Raw genomic sequence first — 25,954 nt, 5'->3', positions numbered from 1 at the left:
GTTTTCTTTTAGCTTCTTAACAAAAATATTAAATTGTCTATGCATAAAAGTCTTCCCAGTGCGATAGTTAGGGTGTATAATTTTTTCTTTTAATTAATTTATTTATGCATGTACAAGCTCCTCTGTAAGTGCAATTATGCCAGTACAATTGCCTAATACCAATAAAGTTGCTCATATGCATAAAAAACCTTTATACAACTGCAACCACACCTGAGAGCTTGCACTGCTTGAATAATACTGGCACAGTTCAAGCTGTACTGCTCTCTGATGTAGACAAGCCATAGATCATCATGTTTAACAACATTCCAGAACCTGCCTTATGTTGAATACTTTTGCTTAACATGAACATTTATGGAAAGTCAGACCTTGAAACATAAGGGGCCAGAGGAAACCCTCAAACTTCATTCTTTGTCATAGGGCATTTAGACATGATCCAAAGCCAATGGCAATCTTTGCCTTGGTGTGGTAGGTTATGGTGAAGGCTCTTGGTGACTATGCTGGCTGTATTTGCTGGAGATCAGTTTCATAGTATCAAAAATCAGCAAATGTTATTTTATAGCAATTATTTCTAGCAAGAGGCAAACAGCCTTGGTAGCTCTTAAAAGACCTCCAGAGTGTGAATATAATTTAACAAAAATATATGGCCAAGCTCTTGAGCTGAAGTGCCAATGCGAAAACCAACAGCTTTGCTGCATGTTCTGGAATCTCACTGTTTAACATTGCAAATTGCTTTCAGCTGCACAGTTCCTGTTTAGAGCAAGGCTCTGGTTTTATGACGAACCAGAAGCAAGAGGTAACCCATGTTCCTTTAGAAGAGGCCAGCCTACCCCACTCCATGCATGGGCGTTGCAAAGGGACATAGCTACTAAGCCAAAAGTGTAGTACAAAAAGAGCACCCAACCAAGAGTTACAGAAGCCCATTGGAAGGAAAAGAGGTTTGGTTGTGGGTGTGAATGGTTGGGAGAGGCCATATTGAAAAGCGTGATTTGAGCTATTGCTTTTGTTGCCCAGGCCTACCTCCAGTCATGTTGCAAATAACCATTGCAATAATTTTTAGGGCAGTCAAACTATTAAAAAGATCATCACTGTGAATCATAAGATTTAAAAAAAGTCATGATTATTCAGTTTTAATCACACTGTTAAACAATAATAGAATAGTAATTGAAATTTATATTTTGGATGTTTCTCTACATATTAAAATGTGTTGATTTCATTTATAGTACAAAATACAAAGTGTACAATGATGCTCACTTTGTCTTTATTACAGTGCAAATATTTGCAATAAAATAATAAAAATATCTTTTTCAATTTATGTCACACAAATACTGCAGTGAAATCTCTTGATTGTGAGAGTGCAACCTTTTACATAATTTCACTCAAGAACAAATGAATGTTGGTATGCTACGTTCCCCATCCATACAAGAGCATACTCTTCACATTTGTGTTGAAGATCTGCAGTTTTGTCTTTGTAGATATTATTTGCAAACCTCATATGGTATGCAGAGTCTTGAATGCAGCTGATGCTTTCCCTATTCTGGCATTGATATCTATTCCTCCATCTCTGTCTTTAATATTCCCCAAGTAGGTGAACTGCTCCACATCTTCCAGGTCATCCCCTCCCAGTGTGATGTTGGTTTTGTTGGACTGGTTGATCCTCATTGTCTTGGTCTTTCTCTTGTTAATACTCAGTCCAGTCATTCCAGCAGTTTTGTCTAGTATTGTGACCTTTTCTTCCATGCTTTCATGTCACTGTGAAAGGAGGGTGACATCAGAAAGATCTATGTCCTCTAGCTGTTTGAAAAGTGTCCACTGCCTCGTTGATGGCCATCTGTTGTCCTGTTCATAATCAGTCCATTGTGATCAAGAACAGGAAAGGTGACAAATAGGCATCCTTGTCACACTCTTGAGAGTATGCTGAAGGATTCTGTCAAGACACCATTGTGAACAACTTTGGAATGCACAGGGGTCATACACTGAATGGATCAAGTTAATAATTTTGTATGGGATCCCATGGTATGCAGCAGTTTCCACAAAGTTTGTCACAAGTGACGAGCTTTGGAACAGAGCAGGACAAGAATGAATTGATGTTCAAATCAAGAGAAGGAAGTAGTGAATGCTAGGCCATACTGTCAGAAAACCATCATCCAGCACAGGCCAACAAGCTTTCAAATGGAACCCACAAGAAAAATGCAAAAGAGAAAATGTGGAGAAGATCTACTGAGATGTAAGGAGAACAACTGAGGTACTCCTGGATTCAGCTAGAAGTTCTGTCCCAAGACAGAATGAAATGGAGGAAACTTGTAGATGACCTGTGTTCCACTTGGAGTACAAGGATTAAGTAGTAGTAGTACTCAAAAACAAAACAATGTAACATTTTAGAGCCTACAAGTCTACTCAGTCCTACTTCTTGCTCAGCCAATCACTCAATCAAACACATTTGTTTACATTCATGGAAGACATCACTGCCCACTTCTTAGTTACAGTGCCATCTGACAGTAAGAACAGGCATTGGCATGGCTCTATTGCAGCTAGTGTTGAAAGGAATTTACATGCCAGATATGCCCTTTTATGCTTCGACATTGATATTGGGTGGTTTACATTAGTCAGTGGACCGAAGCCTTTAGACATTATTATACCACTATATTTAAATGTTGCACTTAGGTTTTGGACAACTCTTCACCTCACTACCATTCCAATCCACTAGAAGATGTTGGGAGAAAGAGTTATATCTTTGACACGGCCTTCCATTATTTTGTATGCCAATGTGGTAAGTCTTCCTTGGACATATCTAATAGTCCACCCTTCCCTAATCCCTGGGGGCAGATGGAAACTAGTCACAGCAGCCTAGGGACTGGTGGTATTAACCAGAGCACAGATATATCTGGCATTATCTCAGAATTCCCCCTCTATTTGGAGTGGTGTGGACATGAGTGAGTGAACCGGAACTGGGTGGTTTTACACTATCTGAGAATTTCCATACTTAATTGGAGTTCTTAACTCTCTCAGTAGAGGCACCTCTTAAATCCCCTTTGTGCCTCTGGAATGGTTGGGAGTTAATTTAACCTGGGATAGAATTTGGTCCATTATCCTTATTGTATTTTATCTCTTTAAAGAAATTAAGGATTATCTAATTATGCAGAAAGGAAAAGAGTAAAGAAAATGTCCATGTTATTCAAGGGTCAGATACAAAATCATAAGAGTCTCTTCTACCTTTAAAATCTACCCATTTATGAAAATAGAAAAGAAGAAATAAAGGGTGGTATTTGTTCATTTTTCTTCTCTCTTCTTAGTGGAATGCCAGTGAGAAAGGGAAATTGGTCTCTTGAGTTTTTACCTGCTTTTATGATAGTTTTTCATTTTTGGACATGGTTCACAGTCACATTAAAACTTCTAAATAGAAGTACAGAAAGGAGATGCAGAAGAAATATGGGTGCCGAAAGGGAGTTGACCTTTGCCAGTGAGATAAGTAATAAATCAGTAGGGAAATGGGTTTTCTTTTCAAGCCTGTAAGAGGGCGTCAAAAGGAAAATCTATTAACAAGGTTGGCTGAATGGGTGCATTACTGTGCACCAATTCAGAGGGCTAATGTGTTTGGATTTATTCCCTGCACTCAACAAGAATATTGACATATCTTGTTAAATATCAGTGTACCCTATGAGCTTTATTTACAACAACGTCAACCTGTCCAGCACAAGGGAGCTATACAGAATCAACTTTATGTCCTTTCCAAAATGGATTTAATTCATGTAGTGTTCTCCCAGAAAACCATTATTTCTTCCCTTCCCATTGCTTATGCCTAGCTCTACTTCTAGGAGATGATTTGTCAAGTATCACCTTCCACAAGCTGAAAGATCCCCCATGTTTTAATAACTGGTGACTGCATGTGCTGTGATTTCTAATGTGCTCATATAGTAATACGTAACATTACAAAGGTGTCTTCCATCTTCAAGCCACTCACATACAACTACACAGAGGTTCTTTGACTTTTCTGGATATTTGTTGAATTCAGATAGACATTATTATGGGTTACCAATCCCAACAGAGATGACCTTTAAAAGCAATTCCTTTGGTCAACCTTGAAAACGTCATTGGGGACGCTATCTCTCTTTCTCTGTCCCACCTTAGTTTTTTATCTTCTAAGGTTATCTGGAATGTTGAATGTTTCCTATTCATCAGTAAGAGATCAAAAAAAAGATCTGTCATAGGTGATGAGTCATGTATCTTGTCAAACTGCATTACCACCAATTTCTCTGCTGAAGGCTGGAGAGTTATAGAATCACAGAATCATAGAAGTGGAAGGCTGTAACTACACGAGCCCCAAACTTCGAAATGGCCACACAAATGGCCATTTCAAAGTTTACTAATGAAGCGCTGAAATGTATATTCAGCACTTCATTAGCATGCGGGCAGCCGTGGCACTTTGAAATTGATGCGCCTCGCCACCGCGCAGCTCATCCCGATGGGGCTCCTTTTCGAAAGGACCCCGCCTACTTCGAAGTCCACTTATTCGCATGAGCTGATGGGAATAAGGGGACTTCGAAGCAGGCGGGGTCCTTTTGAAAAGGAGCCCCGTGGGGATGAGACATGCGGCGGCGAGGCGCATCAATTTCGAAGTGCCGTGGCCATCCGCATGCTAATGAAGCGCTGAATATGCATTTCAGCGCTTCATTAGTAAACTTCGAAATGCCCATTTGCATGGCCATTTCGAAGTTTGGGGCTCGTGTAGATGTAGCCGAAGGGACCTTGAGAGGTTATCAAGTCCAGTCTCCTTCCCTCATGGAGGATCAAGCACTGTCTAGAATTGTCTTTCTCTATATAAGACACATATAGATCACCTGTGATGTAAGGCAGAAGGTATGGAACCAACCTTTTCTTCCATTCACTGTTAGACTTGGAATTGTTATAAGGCCCCCTGAGATGAAATATAGTATAGAAATGTCAGAGTTTGCTTAGAAAATAGTATTGTAAAGCCTGAAAGCTTGAAAGACTTAAAGGAAGAACTCACTGGAAATGTAATTTTTGCCTTTTTTTCATACAACAAAACAAAAACACTTGGATAAGGGTACTTTCTCATTCAAAGGACTGGGGTGCATTTACCACTGAAGTGACTGATTCAGTGACAGACCAGGTTGATAATGCTTCAGGGCACTGCCATCTGATTAGAAGGCCCATCAATCAGTGTAGCTTCTCTTGTATGGACACACACACACACACACACACACACACATCACCCTCAGTTACCATTGTCCTTCCTTGTTGACAGTCTCAATCTCTGTAGAAAGGCCAATGCTTCGAGGGGAGAATGAACTTGCCCTTTACTGTTACCCCAAACTTTGTTCTTGGTTACACTGATGTAATTTCATGCTTCTCACCACGTTTACTCTAGTGTACACTAAAGCAGAACTTGGCTCGGTGTCTCCAAGTCAAGGCTGAGATTACATGGGCTGGCAGGAGTGTCACAAATGCAGGTGTGGTTGGTAATGAATATTGGTCTGTATCCCTAAATAGGATTTAGGCATTGGACTTCTAAGATGTTGTGGTAGATGAGCAGACAGTTTCCGCACCCTGTGCCACAGATGACATACAGTTGCCAGGCCAAAGATTTCAAGCCACTGAGACTGAATGGGCTGTTAAGAGACGATGCTAGGAAAAGCAGCCTGGAGTAACTCTAGCCTACTCCCCTGAATGGGGAAGGACTCCCCAGTGAAAATCTTTAGGTCAGGCTACAACTACAAGCTAAGTTAGAGAGGCTGCTGTCTTCTTAATTACAGGATGAGAACAGGTGTACATTCTCTCACCTAATTTCCAAGTGCAAGGAAATAAACTTCCAAGTTGGGTTGGAAAATGTACACCTGTTCTCTTCCTGTAATTAAGAAGACAGCAGCCTGTCTAACTTAGCTTGTAGTTGTAGCCTGACAGAGAGATTTTCATAAGCTCTTTGGGGCAGGATTCATCATTTACCATGCCCATACAATAAACACCAGCTTGGGGAGCCTATAGGTATTACCATAATATAGGTGCTAAATAAACTAAACCCTATAAAATAACTTCAGGGCAGGAAAGCACCCAGCACCGTGGGGACCCCAATTCATGTATATATTAATGACTGATAATCATATCTGCCCTTCTATAGTGAAATAACTGGTGTTCAGTGTCTACTCAGCCACACTGCCCTTTTTCTTTCTCCAATGCTAATAACTTTAAAGAAAAGGGGAGGATGTACATATGTTGCAGAGATTACTGGTATTTAAGAACGGCAAGGAGAAAAGTCTCTTGAAATACTGACAAGAAGATAACAAAGGGCCAAGAAAGGAACATTCTTTCTTTTCTTCCCCTTTAATTCATTTCCAGACATTCAGAGTTTAGTTTTCCAGCTGCTGATACTGTAAAAATGTTGCTTGGCAACATGGTAATAGTTGGGGGGGGGATCCTTAAAAACATTTGGGGTTTTTGTCTTTGAAATGTACTAGTTCAGCACATCCAACCTCCCACGGCTCAATTTAAGAGCAAAAGAGACACAATGAATAATTTTCTCCAAGCTGATTCTCGCAGCCTTTAATGAGCAGCTTTCAGAAAGGGGAGACATGTGGAGAGGCCCTGACACACTGCGGGAGGAGGGGCACATGGTTTTAGGGATCTCAGCCCGGAGGATGGTGCTCTTACTTTCATTATGCACTCGGTAGTGGGTGGGAAAAGAAATAAAATCCAAGACTTAACAAGACAGCGCCTACTCTGAGCCATGGTGTTTGAACACCAAGTGGAGCAGAGGGAGGCAGTAATACCAGAATGGGAAGCATGTACTGATTGCTGAAGGCCGTGCAAACCTCCAGCAAGATTGGTGTTCAAAGGGCCTACTTACAGGAGTAAGGGCTGCCATCAGGGTTCCCACAAATTTTCCCATTTGTGGCGGAATACATTTTGTTATGTGCACCATGGCATGTGTGGATGTGCACCACCAATAGCAATACTAGAAGTGCTCAGATTACAGGGAACGCATGGTCCTCCTAAATTTGCACTGAACAGGATGGGAGTGGAGGTTCACCACACCACGCTCCCTGCCCGTGGAGAGCTAGTCTAAAGACAATTGGTCCGATGCTCCTATATTAGTGAGCGAACTTTTTGCATTGGGCCCCCACTTTTCATCCCTGCAATTGGCAGCCCGCCCCCCCAACCTGCCTAATGGAATTCAAATCAATGGAAATTTCTGTTTATGTTCTTATGAAAAAAGCCCTTTCAGCGCGTGTAAGAAATTAAGTCTGCAGAATGAAAAACTGAATTAATCGGCATATAAATGTGAATGCACAGACATAAAAAAGTAACATATGTTAACATTCTTAATGAGATGGATGAGCCCAAGACCCAACAGCTGATCGTGCTGCATCCCCTTACAAAATTTCCTGTCCCCTGAGGGGGCCCACCCCCAACTCTGCACCCCAGTTTTATACCATCACTGCCTTCAACAGAGTTATTCCTGATTTACACCAGTGAATCAGGCTCTATGTATTTACCATCTGGAAGCTAGTACTCTAAAATACATGGGCTAATATATTTCATTCAAAACAAATGGTGATGTATGAATATTAGTGTGAGGTGCTTGGAGATTTGGGAGAAGATATTTTCCTGTATTTTTAAGGAGTCCTGCTTGGAACTCTCCTTTATTTAGCTTGTTAAATAATTGGGGCCAAACTTGATGACTTAAGCTAAAAAATAACCCACCAAGATATATCAGCTTTGTTTGATGATCTCAGAAGAGATTTGTCATCTAACCACCTGATCTCAGCAAGAACAAACACAAAGTCAAAAAGAACTCCAAAAATTGAGGAGCGCATGAGAATGTCAGCCATCAAAATTGAGCAGAGCTGCCCTGTGAAGAAATAGATTGCTCCTAAGCCAGAGAACAGAGTTGTTCAAAAGGAAGGTATCCCAGAAGAGTTGGAAGTGATAGAAAAGTATGTTTCTGGGGTAAATATAATAAAGGGTACCAGGTGCATATAATTAGAAAGAAAGCCACTCATATAGGAAACAACATGAAGGGGAAGTGGCTCCCTAGGAAGAAGTATGGCAGAAAAGGACTGAGGGGTTATAGTGGACAACAAACTAAATGTGAGCCACAAGTGTGATGCTATTGCATCCTAGAACCATGTCTGCTTTTTTGCATCAACAGGAGTGTGGTGAGCAAGACATGAGAAGTCATTCTTCTGTTCTACTCTGCACTGATTAGGCCTCAGTTGGAGTATTGTGTCCAGTTCTGGGTACCACATTTCAGGACAGATATGGAGAAATTGGAGAAGGTCCAAAGAAGAGCAACAAGAATGATTAAAGGTCTAGAGAATATGAGTTATGAAGGAAGACTGAAAGAACTGGGCTTGTGTAGATTGGAAAAGAGAAGACTGAGAGGGGACATGATAGTGGTTTTCAAGTACTTAAAAGTGTCATACCAAGGAGGGAGAAAAATTGTTCTCCTTGGCCTCTGAGGGTAGGACAAAAAACAGTGGGCTTAAACTGCAGCAAAGGAGGTTTAGGTTTGACATTAGGAGAAACTTCCTAACTGTCAGGGTGGTTAAACACTGGCCCAGGGAGTCTATGGAATCTCCATCACTCGAGATATTCAAGAACAGGTTAGATAGACTCTTATCAGGGATGGTCTAGAGGCTCTAGGTGGTGCTTGGTTCTGCTGTGACGGCAGGGGATTGAACGTGATGACTTTTCAAGATCCCTTCCAGTTCTAGTGTTCTATGATTCTATGAACATTGAACTGATTTGCTCTTCCAAGCCGCGTCTACACGTGCCGGCTACTTCAAAGTAGCCGTGCCAACTTCGAAATAGCGCCCGCCACGACTACACGTGGCGGGCACTATTTCGAAGTTGACATCGACGTAAGGCGGCGAGACATTGAAGTCACTAACCCAATGAGGAGATGGGAATAGTGCCCTACTTCGACATTGAACGTCAAAGTAGGGTACGTGTAGCCGATGCGCGTCCCGCAACATCGAAATAGAGGGGTCCGCCATGGCAGCCATCAGCTAAGGGGTTGAGAGATGCTCTCTGCAGCCCCTGAGCTCGATGGTCGCTGCATGCAGTGGCCCCTTAAAGTCCCCGACCCCTGCCTTCCTGTGCAGGAAGCTGAGAGAGCGTGCAGGCGGCAGCACAGCCACGCGGCTAGCCTGCACGCCTCACAGCAGCCCCCAGACACCCCCCCCCGCTGCGATGGCCGCCCGCCAGCCCCCCAAGCGACCCCAGGGCACCCCCCCCCAAGGGGAGCCAGGGCTCACAGGCTGGCAGCCAGCCCGAGAAGTGGCAGCGGGGCCCCTCCTGGACGGAGGCTGAGCTTCGGGACCTGCTGGGGCTCTGGAGCGAGGAGGAGGTGCTCCAGGTAATGGGGACCAAGAGGTGGAACGCAGATGCGTTTGCTCGGCTGGCCGAGGGCCTGGCCACCCAGGGTCACCCTGCCCGCACTCCTGACCACGTCAGGAGTAAGGTTAAGGAGCTGCGGCAGGGTTATGCCCAGGCCTGGGATGCGGCCAGCCAATCTGGGGCCGCCCCTGTCACTTGCCCTTTTTATAGGGAGCTCAGGAAAATCCTGGGCCCCCAGCACACCTCCTCCCCTCCGGCCACTCTTGATACATCAGCCAACGAGCCCCAGCAGGCCCCGGAGGCAGAGTCTGCCCCGGAGGCAAGCCCCGCACCCCAGGGGCCCCTCCAGGAACCCACCCCTGGGGCACCGGAGGAGGAGGAGGAGGAGGGATCCTCCTCCAGCAATGGGGGGCTCCAGATCACCATCCCATCCCGGAGCTCCAGCAGGGCGTCCGCCCACCGGGTGTCCCCTGACCATGGGAGCAGACCATCAGGTATGTACCCCCCTGGTGCACACCCCCGGGGTTGAGGGGCAGGGGCAACAGACATGACCAGGGCCCTCCACATGCCCAGATGACCATGGGCCCCAAGGACAGCAGTGGCATGTCCCTCAGAAGAGTGCATCAGCCCCTGCCCCCCCAGCACGACAGTGCCATGCCCCATCCCTGGGGATGGGGGGAGCGGAACCTAGGGTCCCCCGGGGGGAGGGGGTGGGACACCCATCAGCAGCAGCAGCATCTCCCGGGGGCGGGGATGGGGAACCAGCAGCAGAGGGGTGGGGGGACAAAGGCCATGGCTCAGGGTCCACACTAACGGCTGTCTCCACTCGTCTTCCCCCCTTGTGTTCCGCAGCTGCACCATCGGAGGGACCGGAGAGCGCTGGCGAGGTGTGAGCGGTCCCGGAGAGCCCACCGGGGCCATCCCTCCAGGCCAGACCCACAGCGGAGCACCGACGAGCCCCAGGGCGGGGACGACGGCGGAGCCAGCACCACTCCTGGGCAGCGATGGACCCCCAGCTGCTGGCAATCCTCCGGTGGCAGCTGGAGGTCTCACAGCAGCGCCTGCGGGTGGAGGAGCGGCGCCTCCAACTGCAGGAGCGAGCACTGGCCTGGTGCCAGGAGGCATGGGGGGGCTTTATGCACACCTTTGAGCGCATCGTGGACTACCTGGCCCCCCATGCCGCGCCGGCCACCGCTCTGCCCGCCCTGCCTGCTCCACCCACTGCTCCACCCACAGTCACACCGCCATCTGCCACTGAGGGCCCTTCCGCCAAGGGGGACCTGGGGCCTGCTGACACCCGCTGGCCATATCTCCCGGTCCGCCCGGCTCCCAGCCAGCCCCGGCCAGGGCTGAGGCCGAGGCGCGGGTCGCAGCCGCCCACCCCCAGCGCTGGACATTAAGGGGTGTGGGGCCCAGGACGTGGCCCCCCCCCTTTGTACATATCCCCTTTACTTGTGTTTTGTAAATAGTTTGTATTAGACCCCTGTTATTTTATGATGATACCTGCCCCCTCATGTAAATAGCTCTCCCCTTCTTTGTCTTCCCCTTTTTTCCCTTTCATCATATAATACATATATATAATATTTATTTTGGTTGTAAATAGTATAATAATAATAAGAGTTCAATGTTTTCTGGTTTCACGAACAGCATGTCTATTTTTATTTACAAGAAAAGTTGAGGGGGGCTGTGCTCTTGGGTGCTCTGTGGTGTGGGCGTAGGGGCAGGGAGTGTTGTGGAGGATGGGCGGTGTAGTGGGGGGCCTGCCAGCGTTCACCCCACAGCCTCATCGAAACGGGCCCGCAGGGCCTCCCGGACCCGGGTCCCTTCGGGGTTCACCTGGCGACTGGGGGCAGCAGGTGGCTGCACATCGGCCCTGCCAGCCTCCACAGCCCAGCCCTGAAAGAATGCCTCCCCCTTGCTCTCGACCAGGTTGTGGAGGGCGCTGCATGAGCCCACAATCTGGGGGATGTTGGTGGGGCCCTCATCAAGGCGGGTGAGGAGACACCTCCAGCACCCTTTGAGGTGGCCAAATGTGCGCTCCACCACCTGGCGTGCGTGGTTCAGGCGCATGTTGAAGCGCTCCTGGCTGGCTGACAGATGGCCTGTGTAAGGGTGCTTGAGCCAGGGCCGGAGGGGGTATGCCGCATCTGCGATGACGCAGAGGGGCATGGTGGTGCCCCCCACAGGGATCTCCCCCTGGGGGATGTAGGTCCCCACCTCCAGCCGACGGCACAGGCCCGAATTCCAGAATACCCAGGCGTCATGGGTGCTGCCAGGCCAGCCCACGTATATGTCCAGGAAGCGGCCCCGGCTGTCCACCAAGGCCTGGAGGACCACTGAGTGGTAGCCCTTCCTGTTTAAGTAGCGTCCTCCACTGTGGTCCGGGGCATGGATGGGGATATGGGTCCCATCCAGAGCCCCGAAGCAATTGGGGAAGCCCAGGGTGGCAAACCCCGTGATGGCGGCATCAGGGTCCCCAAGCCACACGAGCCTGTGGAGGAGCAGGGCATTGATGGCGCTGACGACCTGCAGGGGAAGGACATGAGAGAGCACCAATGAGGGGTGTGCAGGGTGTGTGTGGCCCTCCCCTGCCAGGGCTCCCCTCCCCTCCCCTCCCCTGCCAGGGCTGCCTCCCCCTCCCCCCATGGGTCCTCTTACCTTCATGAGGACAGCCCCGACGGTGGCCTTGCCGACGCCCAACTGCTGGCCCATGGATTGGTAGCTGTCTGAAGTGGCCAGCTTCCAGACAGCGATGCCAACCTGTTTCTCCACACTGAGGGCACACCGCGTGAAGGTGTCCTGGTGCCTCAGTGCAGGGTGAGCCACTGGCATAGCTCCAGAAATGTCTGCCGGCGCATGCGAAAGTTCTGGAGCCAGTGGTCGTCGTCCCACTCTCCGAGCACCAGCCGCTCCCACCAGTCAGTGCTCATGGGGTAGCTCCACAGCCAGCGGCATGTGCAGCCGGGTTGGGGGGGGGGGCTGCAGGGTTTGGGGTTGCTTCCTCCTGCCCTGCGGGCAGCTCCTCCTCTGTGGCTAGCATTTGATCAGCTGCCTCCTGCATAGCATTGAGCAAGGCGAGCACTGCTCCTACAGGGGCAGCTGGGTGGACCTCTGGCTGCTGCTGCTGCTGCTGCTGCTGCTGCTGCTGCTGCTGCTGCTGGGGGTCCATGACTGCGTCGCCGAGGTTTGCGTGCCTATGGCTCTGCAAACCGCGTGCTGTGCAGGCTGAGTGTGTCTGGGAGGGGCCCTTTAACAGAGCAGCTAGCTGTTGCCCCGGAAGTGCTAGTCCACCCTGTGACCCTGTCTGCAGCTGTTCCTAGCACCCTTGTTTCGATGTGTGCTACTTTGGTGTGTAGACATTCCCCCACAGCGCCTACTTCGATGTGGTGCTGCCCAACATCGACGTTCCAGCCCTGGAGGACGTGTAGACGTTATTCATCGAAATAGCTTATTTCAATGTCGCTACATTGAAATAAGCTATTTTGATGTAGCGTTCATGTGTAGACGTAGCCCCAGTGGAGTAAATCAAAAGTAACTCTGTTGAAGTTAATGGAGTTGAACTGGTGTGTATACCCTTTGTGGGAGGAGAATCAAGCCACATTCATCTAGACTTCGGAGTAATTCTGCAATTTGTAAAAACACAAGGAAAAAATTCTCTTCTGGGGAAGCTCCTTGGATTCTGACAACTCTCCTGCTGCAGGACCTCTGTGAAAATTGCACTAATGTGTTTAATTGCTGAGAGATCTGTAAGAAGATTATTCCACTGAGTGGCTGCTTCTTCCTTTCTTGCTGCTAAGTGCATTACTTTACAGCAAGTCGCGGCGAGTAAGATGAATGAGTACAGTAGCTCTGTCGCTTTGGAGCTAGAGAAGGGGAATCACACCAAGTAATTTGACTTTGATGTACTGTCTTGTTATTACAGGTTTAATTTATATAAATATCCATGTGTGTGCTGCTGAAAGCTAATGAACTGAAGAGCTGCAGAAAGGAAGTCTGCCAGTGTCTCCTTGTGCCCCCTAGACTTGCAACAATACACAACTCCTCCGGGGTCTGACAGCTATGCTGTGAAATGTTGCCAAAGCCAGGCATGCTAAGTCAATCACTCCTGTGCCTGCTCACTGCTGAACTGGGGCTGAACACGTTAAGCCACTAACTCTACTCAGAACCATTTCCCAACACTTCCACATTCACAAGGAGTTTTCCCATTGTTGTGGCTAATTTCAAGAGACAGTAGCAAGGCTGACAGAATTTTTCCATAGATTTAATGCTGTCTACACTGGGGATTAGGTCACCTTAACTACATTGCTCACGAGTGTGGATTATTCACACCCTTGAACGACATAATTGGGTTAAACTAACTTTGCGGCTTAGACCTGGCCTGAGTTCGGTTGAGACTAAACAAGAGCTGTCTGTGTATGGCTTTAAAACCTGCTTTTCTCTAACGCTTTGTTCCACCTACTGGATAAAATGCTTTGAATTAAGGGTGGGGTGTTTTGGCAGTTTGGGCGGTGGAGTCCACTATTTAGATGTAGGGGCATAGCTGTGAGCAGACCTCGGTGGGCTGTATCCATGCCCCCCTGTCTCCAGCCTGTCCTGTTCTCCCACCGGTTGCCCCTCTCCACCTAGTGCTCCAGTTCCATCAGCGGAGTGGGACAACGGGCTTGCCTTCCTCGGCTGATGCGGCACACCTGACAGGGAACTGAGTTGGGGGCTTGCAAGCCTCTGTGCCCTGATCCCACTTCCTGTCTGGAGGACCCTGTGGGCAGACAAGGGTAAGCCCCTGATACCCTTCCTAACAGGAGCTCTTGGCAGGTAGAGCAAGGCAGTCCCTGAGTACTTGAGCAGGGATGAAGTAGGAGGGGATTGTGGGGCACATGTTTTAAGTGGTTTCCACTTTTGTGGGTGCCACTGGCCAGAGCTTCTATCCCTCCCCTTCTTCCAATGCCAGCTGGGACAGGATGAGAGGTGGTGCCCTCGCCCTACTCTGTATTCCATTATTGCCCAAAGCTGGAGCTCTCCCATCTGCCCCATTCTGGCTACACCACAGTTTAGATGAAAAGCTCATTGACTAGGGATGGTATTTTATGATGTGTCAATGCACTAGACAGCCCAGTGAGATACTCTATCGCAGCTGAGATCTGTAAATCCTACCATAATGTAAATATAAATAAGTATTTTGACTCGTGAACTAAACACATTGGATCTGGAAATCACTGATGAGGGATGAGAAACCCTGTAGCCAATAGTCTTTATACCAAGCCACTTTTCAGAATAGAAATCATACTTAAAAAAAATACAGAATTCTGGATCTTTTTTTCCTCATGGGAATGCACTTAGCAAATTGCTCAGAGTTTGACCCTTAAATAATTATATGAATAGAAAGTTATTCTCATCAGTGGTTATTGTTCTCATTGAATAGTAAATAATTTCTGAAGTTTCCTATTCAGTCTGCAAGATAAAGCTTGGCTTTGCTGGCAGATGTGTATTTCCCTAAATTGCACTACATTGCCTGGTGTTTCCTCTGATCTTAAAAGTTACTATTTTAAGTATCTGATCATGAAAACAAGGGAAATGTTCCACTGAGTTGTAATCCAGGAGAACATGGGTAGATATGATTCAAAAGAGCCTTGCCACTGCCCCTCAACCCGACCTACAATAGACACAGAGGTTGAAATCTTGGCCCTACTGAAGGGGCCAGCAGTTTGGCATTGGAAAGGACACAGTAGGGGATGTTGTGATGGAGGTAAGGAGGTCTGGGCCTGAACCCACGTATGTGGACAGCCGTGCAACATTTGAATATAGTGGCCACTTGCAGGATGCACACGTGGGCTGGCCCCACTGTACCCCTGACGCTCGCGTGTTCTGCAATTCGGGACTATGCCACCGACTGGAGGCAGGGACCTACATCCCTCTGGGGGACACCACTGTACCCCTCTGCCTCATGACGGATGTGGCCTACCCTCTCCAGCCCTTGCTTATGCACCCCTACACAGGCCACCTCAATGCCAGCCAGGAGCTACAACGCACAACTGAACCATGCCCCACAAGTGGTCGAGCGGGCCTTCGGGTGCCTGATGTGGGCCTCCCAAACATCCCCCAGGTTGTGGGTGCCTGCTACACACTCCACAACCTGGTAGAAAACAAGGGGGAGTCCTTCATAAATGGCTGGGTGCTGGAGGCCGGAACAGGCTACCTCCCTCCGGCTGCTGCCCCTAGCCGCCAGGCCCACTGGGATGGGGTCCAGGTCTAGGAGGCCTGGCAGGAGTACTTTGACCAGGGGCCTAGTGAGCGCCACCCAGGCCATCCCTGGTGGGTCCCCTGCACACTGCCCCTAGCACCCGCACACCACCCTCACCAAAAGCACATGGGACAATGGTTTTTGAAAAATAAAACTGCCTGATTGTTTAAATAACCAAAAACCTTACTTCTGTGCATATAAACCAATAACAAACAGCATCGTGGAAAATAACTATATACGGGTGGGGACAACTATAATAAACTATATATGGGGGGGGCAACTATATTAACTAAATACTGGGCGGGGACAACTACATACACGGGAGATATGTGGGCAGGCCAGACATTGGCCCATCATTCCAGGGCAGGGGTGAACAGGCGTGACCCCTGCCATGTTTGGGTGGCCGGTCCCCCGTCTCAGCCGGGGTCCCCGGTGAGGCCAGCTGGGCGCCAGGAGGACGGGGCGGTATGGCTGAGGTGGGTCCTCAGCCTGATTGTCGGCCCCAGTGGGCTCCTGCCCTGTGGAGCTGGTGGGTGGGGAGGCAGGAGGGATGTCAGGCACGGCGGCAGGGAGGGCAGCACGGAGGACAATGGGTGGGGGCAGCCGGGCCACCAGCTCCTTGAACGTGATGGCCACTCAGTTAAATGTGGCCATAAAGTCCCACCAGGCCTCCTGGAGCTAGGCGGCCTCCCACTCCTCAAAGTGGAGTCTCTGGTTCATGATGTTCGCCTGCTGCTGGAGGGCAGCGGCCACCTTGGGGTCATGGGTAGTGCACCTCTGTCCCTGGCAGGGGGGACCTAGGGTATTTGACATATACCCCATTAATAAGATGTGCAAGTGAACAAACCCTTTAATGGTATGGCTGATGTGGTTAACTTGTGTGTTGGTGTCACTAGGGTGGATGTGTGGACAGTTAGCAATGGTTCCTGGGTTCATGTTTCTGTTCTGGAATGGGTGGTTGGTGGTGAGTATTTGTTTCAGGTTGCAGGGCTGTCTGTAAGCAGGGACTGGCCTCCTCTCAAGGTCTGTGAGAGTGAGGGTTTGCAAGCTAGGACTGTTTATAGATCCTCAATGAGTGTTGGAGAGGTTTTAGCTGGTGGCTGTAGGTAATGGCCAAAGGTGTTCTGATGCTTTCTTGAGTCCGTCCTGAAACAGATGATTTCTGGGTACCAACCTGCGCTGTCAATCTGTTTTTCACTTTCCCAGGTTGGTATTGTGGTTTTGAGTGCTTGATGTTTAAATACATAAAGAAAAATCTATGCTCAAGGGGAAAGCTGCAAGCCACAAGAAATCAGATTTCAGGATATCCTGGTGACTCTTTCATGGACACTGACTTAGGGTCTCAGATGTGCTTGAGGTTTCATACAGGGGAAGCCTAAGCCACAAGTACTGAGGTCCCAGTCAGTGGCCCAAAGCAACTATGGACTAAATTCTTTAAAAAAAAAGCAGTTACAAGGTTAGTATATTATGTAAATCAACTCAAGAATTGAACTCATGCCTGTATGTATACTTATCTTTTAACCAATCCTCTCTCTTTTTCTTTTCTTAATACATTTTAGTAATTTTAGTGTAGTTAATAAGAACGGGTTATAAATGTATGTTTTGGGGGAAGGTCTCAAATATTCATTGACCTGGCAGGTAATGTGTCTGATAGTTTGGGATTGGTGGAACTTTATTTGACCAGTGTGTCTGGGTGGTCTGGGTGGCAGTCTCAGGCTGGATACTTTAAAGGGAACTGCATGGTTTGGATTTCTGACTGACCAGAAAGGTAATACAGCTGCTATTTTGTGCTAGCTTGTAATATTAGAATAAATATTAGAATAAGTGCCAGCTTTGGAGGACTGGCTCTCCCATTTCTTGCAATGCACCCTAATTGAGTCACCCCAGCTGCCTCCCCTGTGACCCTAATTCATCACACCAACATTATCTCAGTACAGATTTTTTTAAATTTCTATCTCAAATTTGTGCTATTCAAAGATTTATTGGTGAATATAAAATTGATTCAGACACACTCTACTTTAAAAACACCGAAGGAAAACATCCTTCTCTTGAATATTTGTGTTTAATTTGCAAATGGAGCTTGAGTGACTCCCCAGGTAAAATAATAGGAGAACAACAATCGCTTTTAGTGTCTTATTTAACTAAGCATAGAAGTACTGATGTTCTTTCAGATGCATGTGTTCCAGAATGTAACTTCACCAAATTATTACAGAATATTATCTTCTGCTGTGGAGGTACTTTGCACTGAGTTGTTAGACTGCTTCTGAGTTCTACCACAGAGGTGGCTGCATTATCATATTGTATAAAGTGACTCACATAGACAGCTCACTGCTTGCTTTAATTAACTGAGAGTGCAATTTTATACTTCATGTAGAGGCACAACCCAGATCGCTTTATAGTTTTAAAGCAATTTTTTGAGCCCTCCTGATTCTAGGCTGCTGTAGTATGACAGTCTACCCCATGTTTCCTATGTGCAGCTATTGCATCCCAGATGACTGTTGCACTAGGGAGTATGGCCTTACTCTATCCAGCCCCCAGCATAACTCCTACTCTAGGGCTCACTAGGCAGACTTGTACAGCAGCCTGTACTACCTAACTGAGGCCAGGTCTACACTAGACATTAAAGTCGATTGTAGATACACAATTCTAGCTACAGCAATTGCGTAAGCTAGAATTGACTTATATACAATTAACTTACCTGTCTGCCTTCGCGATATTGAGGGGCACAGCGGTAGACTGTCAAACCCTGAAAGTTTAATTTCATGTGTCCCTATTCTGTGTGCAAAATTGAGCCCTGGAAAAGTGGCCCTGATCTTCCATGTAGTGAAGACATACCCATAGCATCTTCACTGTATGGAACATGAAACGGACAGGTTGCAGGAAATAATCATTTGGAGAAGGCACCCAGGAAACCCATGGGATTGCACATGGCGTCAGTGCTGTGTGTATAGGTTGAACCTCTTGTTCAGCACCCTTGGGACCTGACCAGTGCTGAATAAGACAATTTGCCAGACCACTGAAGATCAATGTTTTCTAACACATTATCAACACTTTAACTGTTTACTGGGCCCTTAGAAGACATTTGGAGTAAACTACAGCACAGAACACTGAATGCCAGGACTGGTAGCTGTAAACAAACTTTCTGGGACCACAGGAAACTTGGCCACACCCATGAGAAGTAGTCATCTGGCTAACTAAAACTATGCCAGATTACAGATGTCACTGGACAAGAGAGTTCCCAATTAGAGAGGTTCAGCCTGTAGTTGTAGCTCTGTAACTAGTTCTTTCATAAAGCAACAGCTTAGCTTTATAAGCACTAGGTCCTTTCTGGTTATTAACCAGCACAGGCTACAATGAAACACTCTCTGGCTTATTTGGGGGCTATGGCAATCATACTGGGGCCACAGTAGAGCTCAAAAATCGATTTAAGATATGCAACTCCAACTACAAGAATTTTGTAGCTGGAGTCAATCTACCTTAAATCAATTTTTACCTCCATTCCCACAGAAACTCTCCCATCAACTTCTCTTTCTCCGTGTGACTGCAAGGAGTACTGGGGTCAACAGCAGCACCCTGTTTTGGGCAGGGAGCTGGACTTGATGATCTTCTGAGGTCTCTTCCAGCCCTTTGATTCTATGATAATGCAAAGATCCAACAGCCCACTGTAGCCACTGTAGCTACCAAGCCCACTGGCCTGTGTTATATGAAGTCAGACTAGGTCACCACAATGCCCCCTTCTGGTAGATTAATCTATCAACAAAGAATCGGGGTCCTGCCTGATATGCTGTTTCTTAATAAAGTAGCTTCTAAAGTCCTCGATGATGGGTGAGCCACAGCCAGACACATCACAGCTGCCACCTTGGTCTATACAGCTGCTGCTCCCAACAGAAAATTGTGTTTTATGATATCCAGTGTGTGAAAGCAGGCACATGACTGTCCCACCCGAAAGAACCATGCTGAACAGGTTCCTTCTTGTCAGCAGAATAATATTACAGCTGGGAAGCAGATGACTGAAGGACAGGCACTAAAAAATGGATGGCTGTGGTGAGAATTGCGCTGTAAGATGTTAGAGAAAAGAATTACGTTAAAAACTTTACAAAGATTGTGCTTGTTCCAGAAAAGGTTAAGAATTAAGGCCATCCATCCTCCCCAACCTCGATGAGCGTTTCATATTTTCATTTATTTTTCCATATATAAAGTTTGTGTCTTCTCCCCTCTTTACCTTCAGCCTCTTTATCTCTTTGATGGCATCTCCAGACTGTTTCACAAGTCAAAATGGAGCTGGTGAGCTATCAGAATGCTGTTTTTAATATTCATGGCATAGAGCAGTTAAACGAGGAAGTTGATTGTTATTCTGCTAGAACAAAGACAGTTTGGACAGCTAGATTGGCGCTGTTAAAAACAAAACAAAAATCTGCAGCAAAGAAATGAAGAATCACTTTTGCTGGGTCAGCTCTGTATTGCTCAGCCGCTTGCCTTGGGGAAAGGCGCTGGCTCTGTTGATCTGGTTGTCTTTGTGCCTTGACTTCAGAGAAGAGCCCTGGGATGAAACCGTGAACATTTTAACTCGAAGAACATTTCATTTTTCGGTCTGGTGTCTGTGCAACAGGTCCCTTCTGATCTCTCATTTGTGTCTGAGCTTCTGCAGTGCTGGGTTTCCCTTTTAATTATCATCAGCCAAATTACACATGTGAATTCTTGGGGAGGGAGGAGAAGGTTCAAGGTAGCAGAGAGGAAATTAATTTCTTGAGATGCTTTAAAAAGGAATAGTATGCTTGCAAGGAGAGGTTTCCAAGGCTCTTCCCTCCACTACATAGCACCTGGGTCAGGTGACCTGGCAGCTCAATTCCACCTAATTCCTGGAAAGGGCGGTGCCAAGGGTGGAAAGGGTGGGGCTTGGGGCAGTCAGTCCTGGGGGTCCAACCCACAGTTCCTCTGAGCCTTCCGTGGAGCAGCACACAGTGCTCCATAGTGTTTCAAAGGGGCCCAGAGCTCCCACCACTACTGCAGCCAAAACTTGCTCCTGTTTGAAATGCCAGCCTGGGGGCCATTGGCCCCTCAGTGGGCCTGAATTCAAATCAGTTTCCCACAGCCTCTGTCTGTGTGCTTGTGACAGAGTGCCAGGCAACTGCAGCTGGCTCATCACTCTGATCACTGGATCAACCATTAAATTGCCTGAGAATAAATCTGAGGGGCAGAGCTGTGCCTGACTGAAAAACTGGGATGGGCAGAGGAGAGCTGCAGAGGTTAATTAGCCCAAAACACACAGGAAGGAAGCTCTTGGTGGGGAAGGAATGGAGATATGAGGCAGAATGGAATGGGACAGACTTTTGAGAGTCAGAGTCAAAGGAGCTCTCTGAGGGGGAAGATACCTTCTGTCTCCTCTCTCCATGGGTGAGTGAGATACAGGCTGTATGCCTGTAAACAGTGTGCTGCCCCAGTGTAAAAAGGTACACGGGAAGAACTCTAAATAAATTGCACATGGTGTTTCACCAGAAAAAAGGTCTCTGAGCAGTCTGAGGCAAGCAAAGAGACAGGACAGGGCAATGAGCTGTCCTTTAGCCAGCTGCTTAGGCACCTTGCTAATTTGGAGTCCTGCCAAGAGGGCAGGGGACTGGACTAGATGACTTCCTGAGGTCCCTTCCAGTTCTAGGAGATGTGTATCTCCATTATAAATTTTTAAAGGTAAATGTGTTATATTTCAATAAAATATGCTGATTTCCACACCAAGTGGACATCACACTTTTAATATATCTTGTTTCCTAGTGGAAAGAATAGCATAAGGAACTAACAATATACGTCATTGATGGATGAGAACATTTACCAGTTCTCACATATGTAACCCTTCTATTAATACCAGATGCCTGCCAGAAGGGCCGGGTTCAACTCTTGTGGGGTTTTTCTATCAAGGATACAACCAACCGGCTCAAGCCCCCACCCAGTGGCCTGGGACAATTTTACCCCCGTGCTGGGTGCCTGTAAGGCAGTTCTCCCCGCCCCACCACTCACAAGCACAGAGTCTGAGATAGAAATGGCTTGTTTTATGACCATAACCTACCCCAAGGTTACAGTGACAGATGCAGTATATCTAAGAAAAGAAGAGACAAACCCCCTTCACCCAGATACCATCCCCATATGCAGTAGAACCCAGTCTTTTGCTGGGGGCTCTTGGCCCTTTACCACACACACAGTTACAGGATGTACCTTCTGCAGTGCAGTCCCAAACCCAAAGCCCACAGATACATCACCAGGGCAGTACTAGCTGTCCACTTGTCTGCAGCCTCCCCTTGCTGCCACCAGCCACCATGTGGCCTACCAGTCGCAGTTGTCCACCACCACTCCTACAGGCTGCAGTTGCTCCCACCATCATCACTCCCAACCCCACTACTTGGGATTGCCCTAAGGCAGAACGCAGTGACTTCAGCTCTGCGTGGCCTCAGCTGCCACTCTGTGATTTTAGCTCCTGGCATCTTTTATATCAAGTTTTACAAACACCCTAGTATCCAGCTCTAGCTTTCAACAGATGGGGAGGGTTAGTCAAGCCAGGCTTACAACTATATAGCCAAGGCATAAGCAGGGCCACAGCACTCAGGAAGCTGGCTCAACCAGCGCCCCTCCCCTTCTTTTTCACAATGCTTTAAACCAGGGAGCCCTGTGTAATCAATGTCTTACACAGCTAAGGCGACTGCCCTGTCCCCCACAACAACCCAGAGCACTGGTGAGATCTCACAACTCCCGCATTAAGTGTCAGCTTAAACTGTGATTTTACAACTACATGTTTACAATAGACCAAATCTCATGGCTTACTTGCTACCCATTAGGCTTTGCCTGAAAAGGTATCACACATGCACACCTTTGCATTCTTATGCAAATGATCACTGGGAGACACACTCCTCCCAGCCTCAGTATCGCACCTGCCGCCCTTTGCATTCTCATGCAGATGACCTCTGGGAGACACATTCCTCCCGGCCTTCAGCAGCACTGCGTTCTCCTGCTCCCCATTCCCCACACAACCAAAGACAGGGGAACTGCTGCTGCCCCCACTTGAGCAGCCCACCTACTCATCCAGCAGCTGCTGCATCCTCACCCCCTAGGAAAGGTAAGGGGCTTCTGAAAGCGGCGGTTGGGCCCCCTCCACAGGCCTCCTCCTGTGGAGTGGCCTGGGAGGGGTGAGTTTGGGCAGAGCCCTTCTTTTCCACCTGGGCTCCAGAGGGGTGGCTACATAGCCAGGGGTTGGGTGTTAGGGTGTGCCCCTGCCCCACCCCTGCAGCCACCCCCCCCTTACTGCCCCCCCACCCACACCCAGCCGCCGCTGGGGGCCCCTCCTCCACCTAGGCCCCCTTCTAACCAGCTGCCCCTTCCTTCTCCCCCTGGTTTCTTAAAGGCTCTGCAGCAGCTGCTGTGGGCCCCCCCCCCTCAGGCGCACGTGGGCACCCCCACCCCCCCATTTCCACCAGGTTGGCTGTGCCCACGCCCCCTCCCACCCCCCTTTATTTTTCACTTCACCCAAGCGCCTGAGCCCCCCCCCACACACGCATAAACTTTACTCCCCCACGTCCCAGTGCAGAAAAGGAGCCATATCACCATCTTGTGCTGGGAGCAGCGGCCATCTTAGGTCTCACCTTCCCCTGACCTCACTGCCCTTGCTCTGCCCTTCCCCCACCTGACTGGGTCCTCAGCCCGGCCGGTGGGGGAGGGGCAGCCACGCCTCCACCCTTCCTTCCCCTCCACTCTCCTCCCCTCCCCCGCTCTCTCTTAAAGGCCCCACGCCCTACAAACTTCCCCCATCTTACAAACCCACCACCATGACCCCTACACCTGCCGGAGGGTCATCCGGTGACCCCCTCCTCCCCTTGTCTTCCACTGTCACCCCTCCCACCCCCGAAATGGCGGCCCACTCATCCAGGGCCGCCCAAGACTCTGCCGCCATGTCGGCTGAGGGCGCGGGCGCAGGCTCCGGGGCTCCCACCACCTCCGCCGCGGTGTCCTCCAGCAACCTGGCCCCGAACCCACCCCCCCAAAAGGGCAGGAAGGGCCAGGGGAAAAGAAAGGGCAAGAGCCCAGCCCGGAAGGCTAAACCCCCCGTGGCGGGGACTCTCCCCCCCGCTGCCCAAGCACTCGCCGCAGCCTCCCCTTTTCCCCTTCCCCCTGCTCCCTCCACCACCCCTGGGGGCCCCGACATCTCGGCCCCCAGGTCGTATGCCCAGGCGGCCGCCGCCGCCCCGCACCCTGCTCCTTCTGCCTCCACCAGGACTACCATCCCCGATGGTCGCGGCCCCTTCCCCGCGCTCACCAGGAGGCACGGGGTCCGCTGCCTCCTGGTGGCTGCCTCACCCCACGTGGAGACCTACGTGCGAGCGTTGGCACGGGTGGTGGGGTCCGCGGCCGTGGTGGCGGCCTCCCGGATGTTCGGGAAGATCGTCTTCTTCCTGGCTTCGGAGGCCGCCGCCCAGGAGGCGGTGGAGAGGGGCCTGGCGGTTGGGGGCGTGCACGTGCCCCTGGAGCCGCTGGAAGACCTGGGCGTGCGGGTGGTGTTCTCGTCCGTCCCACCCTTCCTTCCCAACGCCGCCCTTCTGCCTTTCCTCACCGCCCTGGGCCGGCCTTTGATGGTCCTGAGTCCCCTCCCCCTAGGCTGCAAAGACCCCGCCCTCCGGCACGTGCTCTCATTCCGCCGGCAGGCCCGAGTCCACCTGCCGCCGGCGGCAGCACAGGGCGGGGTGGCCCAGGAGGGGACTATACTGGTGCCCTATCAAGGGGCCCAGTACCGGGTCTTCTACACCCTGGGGGAGGCCCGGTGCTTCGGGTGCCGGGCGGCGGGGCATGTCCGGAGGGATTGCCCCCTGGCCCGGCACGAAGAAGAGGAGCCCGGGACCTCCTCCGACCCGGGGGGCGTCAGCCATGAGACCGGCGGCGCCCTGACCGCGACAGGTCCTGGGACCGCCCCTCCTCCTTTAGGCCCGGACGGATCCATCGCCGCTCAGGCGTCGGAGGGCGCCCGGCAGCATGGTGCCGGGAGAGAAGAAGCGGGCGCCGGCGCCCGAGCGGGCACAAAAGCCGGGCCCGTGGAGGAGAGGGAGGCAGGGCCGGCGGCAGGACCAAAAGAGGGCCCACCCCAGGGCGGGTCACCCCTCTCCCTCGCCACCCAACCCCCCTCCTCCCTCCTTCCCTCCTTGTCAGCCCTATCCCCTGGCCCCTCCTCCTCTATTGCCCAGCCCACCTCCTTGGAGGGCTGGGTATTGGTGGGGGAGAAAAGGAAAAAAAGGGGTGCGCGCGTCCGGCACCCCACCCCGCCGGAGGATGGGGTGGAGGTGCCGCGCAAGGCACCCAAGAGATCCGCCACCCCCGCTCCACCTGCCGAACCCCCGACTACCAACCACCTGCCGGGGGCGACAGAGGTTGCTGCCGCGGCGGCCGAGGAGATTAACACCCCCTCGGCCCCGGAGCCAGAGCCAAAAGAGGCCGAGATGACCCTTCCTGCGCCCTGCCCTCCTCCTCCGACACCCCTCCAGCCGCTACCCAGGCGGCTGTCATGGAGCGCCCGGAGGAGGTGGCTCCCGGCCTCGCCCTCCTCTCACAGGAGGTCGAGGCCCTGGGCCTCACCCCGGTGGCCCTGGACATGGAAGGCCTGCTATTAGAGGCCTGTGGGCCGCCTTTGGACTCTCCCCCACCCCTCCCACTTTCCCCCACCCCTCCCACCAGCGATCCCTCACTTGCCACCTCCTTCTGCCCTGAGCTGTCCCAATGGGCAACCCCTCCCCCAACTAGGGACGACCCCCCGGCGGAGGTCGGCCAGCCCCCAGACGCCCTAGGGGAATTAGGGCTCCCCTTGCACCCCCCCCTTCGTCCCTGCAAATGAAAACCCCGATACCCTCTCCCCCGACCTGCCGGCGCCTCCCGCTGAGAGTGCCGGCACCTCAACCTCTACCCTGCCATTGCCTCAGGAAGCCCCCCTCCTGGAGACCTCCTTGGCCCATATTTCCGCCCTTGCTCCCACCTTGGCCTCACTGCTTGCAAACCCCGCCATACCCCTTCCCAGCCACTGCCCCACTCCAGAACCCGCAATCCCCCCCACTCTTAACCCTCTCCTTCCTCCTCCCCCCCATGACCCCCCTCTTCCCCCACTGATCTCTACCTCCCCTGCCCCCATACCTCCCCCTCCCTTTTACCCCTGCCCACTCATACCTGCCCCCGAGGACGTAACCCCTCAGGAGGCCCCTCTTGCACTGCCCTCTCCCAGCACCTCCGGGGCTGCTCTCCCTCCGCCGCCCTCATCCCTCCCAAACTCAGGCCCCAGTCCCTCCCCCAACCTCTTCTCTGGCCGGGGGGCACAAAAGAACGCGAGGCCGACGGGTTCTCAAGACC

Source organism: Carettochelys insculpta, chromosome 15 (genome assembly GCF_033958435.1).
Source record: "Carettochelys insculpta isolate YL-2023 chromosome 15, ASM3395843v1, whole genome shotgun sequence".
Taxonomy (NCBI): Eukaryota; Metazoa; Chordata; order Testudines; family Carettochelyidae; genus Carettochelys; species Carettochelys insculpta.
The sequence above is the reverse complement of the archived record's forward strand: the minus strand, read 5'-3'. Positions refer to the sequence as shown.